Source organism: Eretmochelys imbricata, chromosome 21, assembly GCF_965152235.1.
Source record: "Eretmochelys imbricata isolate rEreImb1 chromosome 21, rEreImb1.hap1, whole genome shotgun sequence".
NCBI classification, from domain to species: domain Eukaryota; kingdom Metazoa; phylum Chordata; order Testudines; family Cheloniidae; genus Eretmochelys; species Eretmochelys imbricata.
The window spans coordinates 9,031,799-9,043,308 of NC_135592.1; positions in this window are offsets into that span (position 1 = coordinate 9,031,799).

Below are 11,510 nucleotides of genomic sequence, written 5' to 3' on the forward strand. Positions count from 1 at the left end.
TCTGCTTGGTGTTCAACTCCTTTTTTGGGGCGGGGACAGGGGAGATATGGTGAAAAGGGTGATGTATTACATCCAGATGCTTTGTGGAACACAAATGGGGAAAGAGTAGCTGTGACTCAAAGCTCAGTTACCTGGAATGCACTGGTGGGAGTGAGTGCAGAACACATGGAAGTGTGAGCATAACTGCGAGGCAGCCAAGCTTGGAGTCCTATCTAAGGAGCGTTGCCTACTCCCACACCACCTCGCTGAGTCCATGTGAAATAATTGATTAGTGTTTTGGCTAAATGCATGGCTCGTTTCCTTGTATTGTAGGCTCAGAGTACTAAACTGAGCTTTACTATAACTCCATTGGCTTTGAGTGGTTGTAACCAGTAACCCCAGGGCTGAATTTGATGTGAACCATCAGGCCCTTCTGTTAAAAAAAAACAAACAAACAAACTTGCGCATGACATTCTACTTCTCTTCCACTGTGGGATGGTCCAGTGATAACATTCTGTATATGGTTTCACTTGCTACAGGCCACACCAATCTCTGCAGCATGAGGCATTCATTGGTTCCACTTTGCTATTCCCTCTCATTTCTGAGAGACATAAAAGAGCTCTTGGAATTATATTAACTTCTGCCTTATCGCTTTGAAACTTCCTCACCCTCTTCCACAGGATCTGAATCATGCCATCCAATTTTCTGAAAGCTCTCTCGGGGTTGGCAAACAGAGCCATCCAAACCTTCTTATGATGTCTTTGCCATTGGTATGTTAACAGACTAGAGTCGGTGAAAGGGAAAAGCGGGATCATCTGCTTATATCTCAGCCCTGGAGGTCACAAACATAATCTGTTGATTACTGAGATTCTTTCCAGCGCTAACAGACCCAGCTTCTTTTTGGTGCTGAGGTGCTGCCTTGAAAAGTGAGCCTTCTAGGAGCAATGGCAAGGAATGTAGCCACAGCCCTACAAATAAGTAAAACTGATGGATATCCATATAATCTCTTTACTCTCAGGTCAGGAACTCCCTATCATTTGTAGTGTTATGATTCTTCTCATTGGCTTGGTGTCTGCATTACAAATAGCAAACACACCACCACCACTTTCAGAAGTGAGTGAGTTTTGGCAAGCCTTTGACCTCTTGTCTTCCATGCTTCCCTCCATCTCTTTTTTTTGTTCTATAACAGAAGCTAATTATTTTTAATATATGAACTGACTTTATTTATAGGGAAACTGTCAAGTAGTTTATGCCCCAAACTTAGGTTTCGTTAAGGATGAGGAAGAATTTTTTTTTTAAGTAACTGTATAAAAATATTTTCATGAAAAATCTCAATTAAGAGGCTTTTTTTTAAAGGTTTAAATATCATACTCCCCTGCAGCTTTTGCATCTCAGACATTACAGCGCTGGAGAATGCCTGAGAATCTTTAGCTGAAACTGACTAACTGCTGAATTTAAATTGACTTGTCTAGTTTTGCTCACCCAGCTGAGAGATGTGCAAAACATCCAGGCAAAAAAAAATTATTTGTAAAACAAGTCAGGATATAGGTTTTGTTAAATGTGTGCTTGATCTTGACAGAATGTCTTTAAATGTCACAATACGAATGTGTTAGAATTACATGGCAGCGGATGCTGCAGATGCACTCATGGACCCCTTCACGGGTCAAATCTTGGATCATGAATTTCATCCCACTTTGACCATGCCAAGTTTTATCTGTCTTCATGTAGGCCCTGGTCCAAAGTCCACCGAAGTCAATGGAAAGACTCCCACTGTCTTTGGTGGGCTTTGAATTGCCCTTTTATGGGCAAATGTTACCTGTTACAGTGCTTCATTGGACCAATCCAGCACTCACTGAAGTCTGCTGAGATCTTCCATTCCATTCACTTGCAGCCCGGATCAGAGTCTATTCTCGGAATTCGTTGCTAGCATTTGACATGATGAACTATCTAGCTTAGTGTTGTTATGATTAGGTGTGTAGGGAGCCTGGCACACATCCACAGCAGTAAATCAAGTCCTCTAATACCTTGATCACTTCCTCATTGGTCTGTAGCAAATGTATTGATCTAACAGGTTTATTCAGTTAATGGAGAGGATAAAACGTTTTTATTTCACCACATCTAACGTGGATTTTAAAAAGTGATTAGCGGGGCTGTGTACAAATAATGTTGATCACAAATGACCACAAAGTAGAAAGTGGTTGCCTGCTGCTAGATGAGTGCTCTTAACATTAGGATAAAAGAAACAGCATGTTCTCTCACTTCCCTCTGTCCTGGATTTTGCTTAGCCTGCGCAAACTGCAGACTTTCAGGCCTTGTCCACATTACAGTTGTGCTAACAAGCATCTTTAGCAGGGCCCTATCACAATTCCTCTGATCAGCAATAGTTTTCTGAGAACTAGGTTAGTTAGACCATGCTCAGATGCACCCACAGGATACCCCAGCTGGCTAGCTCTCCGTTGTTGTATGTAGCATGATTTTATAACATAGTTCTCGGACATTGCGTCCATCTACACCATGACAGTATTAGGGGATCTGGTTACAAAATGCCTGTTGCCCACGCAGTTAGAGGAGAGTTGGTCTTGTAATGCAGATGGGAAATGTCTGAGGCTTTAGCCTGTGTTTGATGCCCTGTTTACAGCTGTATTTGTAGTGCAGGGGAAATGGAAAAGTCGCTGTCCACATTGGCCTAGGAAACAGGCCTAGCAACACCCACGTTGAAGAGGAGCTCTTACTAGCATGGTGTAAGTCATACGCTGGACAGTCTCAGCACCTTTTGAGAGTAAGGGGGAGAGAGGAAAAACCAGTATGTGACAAGAGCCATCATCCCTGTTGTATTGCAGTAGCTCCACTCTGTTGTGAAGTTTCCTGTATTTGCTGGTGACTCTGATAAGATTTAGAAAGTGTGTCTCTCTTTAAGAACATGTAATATATTAAAATTGGGAGTGGCTGGTGGTGACAATCCTAGGACTTCAAGATCATCTCCTGATGGAGATGAAAGGCTAAGAGGGAAGGGTGAGAAGGATTGAGATAAGAAAGAAGATCCTGTAAGCTATTTGCATGCACTCACTCATTTGGCAGATGGGAGCTGGTGCTAAGGCACTTATAAGGCTTGTGCCATTTTCTTTCTTTCAGTAAATCATGGGAAGTGACCTCAGGTGATGTGGGGCCTAAGCCTATGAATCACTGAGCATCCTCCTGTCCCATTGAGTCTCATTGCTTTGCAGGATCAGGGCCTAGGAGGTTTAACAGCAAAGCTAATCTAGTCCCAGACAAAAAGGTAAATTTCCTCATTCTGCCCCATGTGGGCCTGCTACTTGCTATTGGCTAGAACTACCTCAAGATCACAAAGGACTCTTGACACTACTGCAATAGCAGAAAAGGACTCCTTGACCATTGGACCAAATTCTTCCTGGTTGCAGCCTCTTTAGCTTTGGTAGGGTTACACCCAAGATCAGTATGGTTCCTGGCATTGGAATAAGATATCTCAGACCCTGTCCTTTCCCATGGAAAGGGGAGGGGCCTTTCATTGCCTTTTGACAGAAACATTGGGTTCCTTTAAGTGTATCCAAAGCCACTCATCTGTACAGGTAAAACTGTATCTGAGTACAGATCTGTACAGTTTACCTGTCTTGGGAAAAGTCAAATCAGGTGTAATGTAATAGGTGAGGGCTGGGGCCATGTTGTAGAGTTTGCTGTCATAGTGTTCTCTCTCTAGAGTGGGGGAGTTGTGGGGAACAGTATACCTGAATGAGTATTTCCAAAACTCTAAATGAGCCAAGAGGCTGGAATCAATCAGACTGGTCTCTTCAAGGCACTGTTTGTTAATAACACGGCTCTGTGGGGCTTCCCCCCAGTGCACCCACACAGGCTGAAGCCCCTAATATGCCCCGGTCTGGAATGCCATCAGATAGTCTAGTGTCACCAACTTCCTGGATGACCCTGGGCAAGTCACGCTACCCTGTGCCTCAGTTTCCCATCTGTGAAGGGGGATAATACTTCCCTTTCTCACAGGGGTGTTGTAAGGCACCTGTGATTGGGGTACTGTGGCGATGAGGGCCATATAAGTACATAAAGATTCTGACACTTTGAGTTGGTTGCCTTATCAAAGCTATAATCCAGTTTATAGTGGTTGATAATGGATGATGCACCTGCAAAGTGGGGGAGATGAAGTAGCTAGAAGTTCTCTCATCACTGAGGTTAGAGAAGAAGCCTCTGATTCCATCCTGGGTGGTTCTGATTTAGTACATTTGTGGTTTGATTTGGAGTTTGATTTTACAAATTGCAGTCTGGCTGTGTCTTGATTTACTGTCTCTTGAATTCTCCATTTCTTATGGCATCCCTGTGTAAGAGGAGTGCAATGTTTGACTCAGCAGGCTTTGTTCATGAGAAGCTGCCGATCTCATGAAGAGGTTCAAGAGAGAAGTGCCAGGGGCAGATTGGCTCTAGGGGATGGCTGAGTAGAATTGAATTTACAATTTAATGCTCATTGGAACCGTGTCTCCATAGCACAGAAGGTCAAGTTCAGCTTTTGAGCTGGGTGGGAAGACTTCCGGGGATGGAGAGAGAATCTGTGCAGGCAAAGTGGGAGAACCAGTTGGCCACACTGTGAATGGATAAAGGCTTCTTAAGGCAGTTAGTCATCTCATGGGCTTGGGGAGACACAGCCGTGGTCACCTGACTTGAGTTAGCCAGGAATGTATTAGACCAATAGCTCCACTGCTCTTTCATTCTCTGGCAGCTTCATAAGATGAAGATCTCCTTCCATGGACAAGGTCCTTTCCCAGTCTCCATCCTGTTGCCTCGTTTTCGACAGCCAGGAGAACACTTCATGGAGCACAGTGTGAGCTCTGCTGCATGAGAGCTTCTGGGACCAGAAACAGAAGGGAAGCCCCTGCTGATGAGGTTTCCATGTTAATAAGTGTGGTGTGGTGTTATCCAGCCTCATAGCTTCCTCTAGTGGTCCGATGTGGGACATTCTCAGGTAGAAGATGGGAGTTTTCAGTGGCAGGTTGAACAGGCTTGGACCTTTTTTATTTGACTTTTTCTAACCATCAAGTTCCTTGATCTGTTTGATTAGAAGTTGCTTTGGATAATGGATGGTAGGTAGCCTGTAACCCAGTGGTAGTTCTGTTGGAATCTCTTATCCTATGATTCTCTTTTGGTCTGGAATTATTTATATTTATGGAGCACCATAGGTATTCCCGGCACGGTTACAGATCTAAAATAAGACACAGATCCCTGCCCTGAGGAGGTAATCTGTGGAGCAAATTCAGTCCTGCTGTAACTCCACTGACTTCAGTGTGGTCACACAGGAGATGAATTTGGCCCCAGTTATCATTGTTAGAAACCTTCTAGTTCATGACAAGAAAACAGGACATCTCATTCCGTAAGACTATATTTGCCTCCATATCGTGTTCTTTTAGTGGTTGCCTTTCTTTTCCTTGAACATCTTGCCATGAGCCTTGCAAGGAACAGATTATTGGACTATACAAATGCCTGTGCACCTGTATCTTGGATGTGGGTTAAATTAGGAACCATCATCCACATCCCAATGTCCCCACTCCAAACATGCTGTGACCACCTCAGCTAATACAACGTAGGCAAAAACCAGAATGTTTCATCTTTTGTAGTGGCCTTCATAAACCTTCTTGGTCTCAGAGTGAAAGGTGCTCTCCAAAGCATTATATATCTGGCTCATTGCACACCGCTGGACACAAGGAGCTCAGCATCGTAAATGGGTGAGTACCTGCCCCGGAGACCTCGCATGTGCTAACACAAAAAGGAATTAGCCCCCGAACTGAATTGGCTCCATGATGAGGAGCACATCATCTCTTAAGGCTTGTCCTGTGGATGGAGGGCTTCCTCGGGGATCGTCCCTGCACTGATCTGTTCTGTGTGGGGCTGATAACATGGAAAAGACCATGTGTCCTCAGGAGGCTTTCAGCACGAGGAGATTTTCTTTAGGTTTTTGAGTAGCTTAACTTTTGAAGTGTTTTTTCTTTCGGTTTTGAAGTTAGGCAGTTGGACTCCCTCCCCATCGCCATCTATTTATGTGATTGCCAGGGAATAGGTCTCATCTTAAGGACCGTGTCTATTTCTAGCTTGTTTTATACAGTCTAGATGCCTACTTTTCTCTCTAGGAATGGAGAGGAACTGTAACGTCTTTGGTCTGAATGCTAGTAATAGTTACCTGCCTTACAAGGGTATTGTGAGGATTAATTGATGTTTACAAAGTGGTTTGAACACAAAAAATATTACACAAATACGAAGTATTATTATGTAAGCCACTGTGTCCACTGGAAAAAATTCCCAGCTGTTGCTGTCTTTACCTCCAGTGGGAAGTGGCCGTCTAAATACCTCTAACCCTCAGAATCTTCTCTCTCCCACACTAGGAGGGGAGTGTTTCTATACCTCTCACACCAGAGACCCCTGTGCCTCACACTAGGACAGGTGAGGGTATGTGTGTCTCGAGCAGTCAGTTGTTTGTTTATCCCTCTGTGTAGTGTGGCCCACTGGCTAGGCCTTAAGAGGCTTGGGTTCTATTCTCAGCTTTGCTGCTGGATGACAGTGGGCAAATCACGTCCCCTCTCCATGCCTCAGTTTCCCTATCTGTGAAATGAGCATAATGATAGTGATCTCCTTTGTAAAGCACTTCAAGATCTGTGGATTAAAAGTGATATACAAGAGCTAGGTATTATTAACATAAGGTCTCTTAGTCATCTCTGCAGCCACTTCCCATTTTCCGTAGGCATGATGCTATTCAACCCCATCTGACTTCACCCTTACCGTGCAGTATCATTCATCAATTGCTTAGTAGTAATCCTAGTTCACCTGTTATGGTACCCTTGCAGCCTGTCTTTCTGCAGAGTTTGTCTTCCCACCATGCTTGGCTCATCTGAAGCTGAGTGTTTTGTGTAGGTAGCTGAAGGGGAGTGGACTCCTGCTACCAAACAGGACCAAATGGGAAGAAGTTAAGGGATAGGGTAGGCTGGAGGTTGGGAAATGAAAGCCAGGCAGTGGGTGTGGGGAACATGCCGGTTCTAAAGAGGGGATCCTATTTGTTTCCTTCCTTTGTGTGTGTGACTAAAGTCAAAAGGCCCAGGCACATCTATGTTAACCTCAGGCTCTTATCCTGTGTGATTCTCCTTATTGTTACTTGTACTGGTGTCTTTGATACTAAATATTTCTGACGTGGCGGAAAAGCAAAGGCACTTCGGGGCTCTGGTCACCAGGGATTCAAAGCTGTTCTGTCCACAGAGATCGGTCTTTCTGTGTAATTATTTCTATGGGTTATTACTATGGATATCCATTCAGTCCCTGTTTATATTTCATCCAGGTGTAACCTTCAAGGCAAAGAGCCTTAGTGCTGTGTGAGCTGAGGAGCGCTCCTGTCTTATTCTAATGTGCACTAAGAATGTATACAGAATAAATGGAATCTGACGACTATTTGGTGGAGAGTGTGGCTTGTTTGGTGTTAAATAGAGTATTGTCCAGTTTAAAGATGAATTTTAGTTGCTCGTTTAAGTTGGAGACCCGGCGTGCTGGCCAGAATCAATCCTAGCGTAAGTAGGCGCTTTCCTTCATGCAACTCTGCCGGTGCTCCGAATCCTGACCTGCTATGCCAGTCTTGGCCTCCCCCCACGGGTCTGCCAACACGCCTCTATCCCAACCTCCTGTAGCCTCTGCTGTGTCAGTCCTGGACGCCACCTCTAGCTCTGCCGGTATCCGGCAATCCTGGCCTGCAGCACTACTTGCTATTCTATTCCTCATCTCGTGACCAGCTGTGCCAATGCCCCCTAGTCCTGACCTGCACTACGCTCTGTTTTACCAGTCCTGGGCTCCCCACAAACCATTACCCCAATGCGCTTCAATTCTGACCACCTGCTGTTCCAGCCCTGTGCCTTTCCCGAGCAATGGAACATAAGCTTTTCCATGTGAGATCAGCCCATTGCTCCATGTATCCTGTATGCTGCCTCCAGCAATGGCCTCTACCTGGTTATTCGCTGTGTAGGGGGAGACTTTCAAAGGAAAAATGGAATTGAAGCACCTGCCTGCCATGTGTGCCCTTGAAAATCTCTCATTGTTTATAGAAGGTGCTTTGTGGAATATGCATGACAGTTCCTGCCCAAAAGAGCTTAAATCTAACCTGGATAATACAATACAGAGCCCACTGGTTCCAACAAAAGGAAGTGAAGGGGCATTGCAAGAGAGGTGTGTTTCAAGTTATTTGTGGGGAGCTCTTTGGCTGGTGGGATTTTAGGGGCTGTGCCAAGCACAAAGGGGCACCCTTGAGCAAAGCATAAAAAGGACAATGGGTGGAGATGGAGGAAGAGACTAGAGGTCCCAAAGTGCTGACTAGCTACAATCTATTTAGCTTTGAGCTATCCCTTAATAGAAGGCTCCTGTTTGAACTTATCACTTGGTGAAATGTACCAGAATAGGTCAAACTGCAGGCAGTAGCAGCACTGCCAATCTCAAGCATTTGAAAATCACATCAGACCCCCCCAAAATCCTGAGATTGGCTTAAAATCTTAAACTTTTTAAAAAATAACAAGTATTTGGGGGACTTTCTTTGTGCTTTCGGATGTGTGAGCCTTTAGGGGTTGTGCTTTTAGGGTTTCTCTGTAAACATGAGTGCTATAAATATATATTTTTAATGAAATCTGAGAGTCCCTTGATCTCAGTGGTGTGACCTTTAAGGAAACCACCAAATATCACAAGACTTGGGGACAGTTCCAGTTAAGGAAAACCGTGCTTCTCTAATCTACTGGAATTTTTTGAGCTTGTTTGACCAACTAGTGAATAAGTAGGACTGGTTGATGGAACTTATCTGGGCTTACAAAAAGCCTTTGGCAAAGTCCCTCACAAAGAAGTTCTTAAGAAAACTGAATGATCACAGGAGGGAGAGAGAAAATTCTTTCATGGATCAGAAACTGGCTAAGAGACAGAAAAGAAAGAGGAGTCAATGGCCAATTTTCAACCTGTCGAAAGATTAACACTGCAGTGTGCTGCAAAAGTCTACTCTAAGGCTAGTGTTTATTACATTAATGAGATGGGATGGGATGAACGAAGCAGTGGCAACATTTGCAGACACAATGATTATTTAGGTTAGTTAAGACCAGAGAAGTTGGCAAAGAACTAATGATGGCAGATAAAATTCAGTTTACTAGGTTCTAAAGTGATGGAAATAAGGCAAAGAAAAGACCCCGGTGTTACAGTGGACAACTTGATGAAAACCCTGGCTTGGTGTATAGTAGTGGGCAGAAAACGAAACAATGTGCTCTAAAGATAGAGATTGAAAATAGTGCTGTGGAGTTATGCCAATTTCTCAATTAACACTACACCCGCACCTGGGATTCTGCCTGAGATTGTCAAAGCTGACTATGATTCATCCACCCCCCGCTCATTGAAATGAATGAGTGCTGTGTAGCCAAATTGCCTAGATGGCTCTGAAGTTCACTGATTTGTTCCGTTCTGGTCTCTCCATCTCCAAAAAGCATGTTAGCGGAAGGAGAGAGGGGCAGAGCTGGGTGATAGAATGATGAGTCCTGGAAAGCCATTGGTGTGAAGAGAGAGCAGGGACTATCTGTTTTGGAGAGGAGTTGGATAAAAGGGGTCATGAGAGAGGAATATGAAATAATGAATGCAATCGAGGCGTCGTCTTAGGTGCTCCTATGTACCCTAGTAACCTCTTTCTTAAGACAAAACCAAATTGATATCTAATGAAACTGAAAGGCAGTGCATTTTAGAACTGAGACAAAAATACATTTTTTACACCGTATGTAATTAAAGTATGGGTCTCTGCCACAAAAGATCGCTGAACCTAAAAAATCTGGTAGGATGTCAGATGAGTAGATATTTAAATCAATAATGAGAACATCAATGTTTGGTTCAGACACGATAGAAAATGTATGAGGACTATAAACCTTCATGCTTCAGGGCATAGGTCAACCACTACTGCCTAGGGTCAGGAATAAAGTTTCTTTAGGAGCAGGTTACTCCATAATTGTCCACTATGATGTTCACTGTAGTATCCCATGAAGCATCTGCTAATGATGGCCACAGGATCCTGGACTTAGACAGATCATTGCTCTGAACCAGTGTAGCAATTCTTACATTTCTAGTGTTGGCAATAAATCAGCAGATAAATAAATTTAGCTGATACAACCAGGCACCTGGCCTCTTGCCCTCTTTTTATGAAGCTTGAAGGAGAAAGGAACATTCTGCAAGACCAAATCTGATCTGAGTGTGTGTGGTGGGGAAACAGGGTTTATTCCATGCCCCTTTCCCACCCATGTTCTATTTGCTTTTCTGTAATTTTGGCCCATGGGGTGAGCAGTTTCCACTGTTTATCTATGCCCTTGGTGATAAAGTTCCCCTTGAGTGAGCTGATCTTTATATTTGTCCTTTGTCAATGACAATCCAGAGACCAGGATATGGGCCACGTAGCACAGACCTCTGCTGAGAACAGTCACAATCTTTGGGGGTGGAGAGTAAGGGCTGCTGCTTGCACAGCTAAGCTTGAGAGTCTTCCTTCTCCTTGCTGCTCTGCACCGCCCCCTGTTCACGCAGATATCAAGGTGATCATACATCTAACCTGGTGCAAAGTATGGCATTGCTCTTAGGTCAATTTACCCCTCTGCAGTTAAGAAAAGAGACTATGGAGGAAGCAATTCCGTAAGACTTGATTGGCATGAAAAGTTCTTCAAGTGTTGACAAAGTGAGTTTAAAAAGAAAGTGGGGTGGGGGAAGAGGGGAGACAGACACCTCCCACCCCCAGCTATCTGCCAGAAGTAGGTACGATGGGGTCAGAACAGGGTTACACACTGGCGGTTTGATCCAGACACTGGAGTTGATTCAGGAATGACTGGGTGAAATGCTCTGGTCTATGTTATGCAGGAGCTCAGACTAGATGATCGAAATGGTCCCTTCTGGCCCTTCCCCCTGTGAAATCTTTGGAAGACCCATCACGGTCGATCACAAGGGTGCAGGTGAAGCTCCCTTTGAACTTAGCAGCAACAGGACAACACGGATGTCCCTGGACCTGGAACCTCTGAAGTTTAGACGAAATGTCCAGAGGGGTTTTTCTCCTAGTGAGAGATGCATATCTGGAATTCACTCCCCTAGCAGCTCGTGTCTGAATCCACGTTACATGGGGCTCAGGAGAGAACAGTGATAATGACCAGGGCAGGGATTGACGCTGGAGGGTATTGATGGGAACTGGATGATGAAGTGGTGGCTCAAGCTCACAGACACAGGAGTTGAGCTAGATGCTGCTGAGGAGTGGGGAAGGGGTTGCCGTTCCTGTCCTGTGCACAGGGGGGCTTCGTTCTCCAATGCCGAGGAAGGCCATTGATAAAGTCTCCCTTGCAGATCCAAGGGTGACCGAGTTTATGATCAGAGCTCTCCACCCCCGGTGGTCTGCTGGGCTGCACCTCCACAGGGATAATAACAGTCCTATGTTATAAGGGATGCCCCTTATTTAAATAAAAAATCAGTACCGAGTGCCTTTTCTCCAGTATTTCCACCAG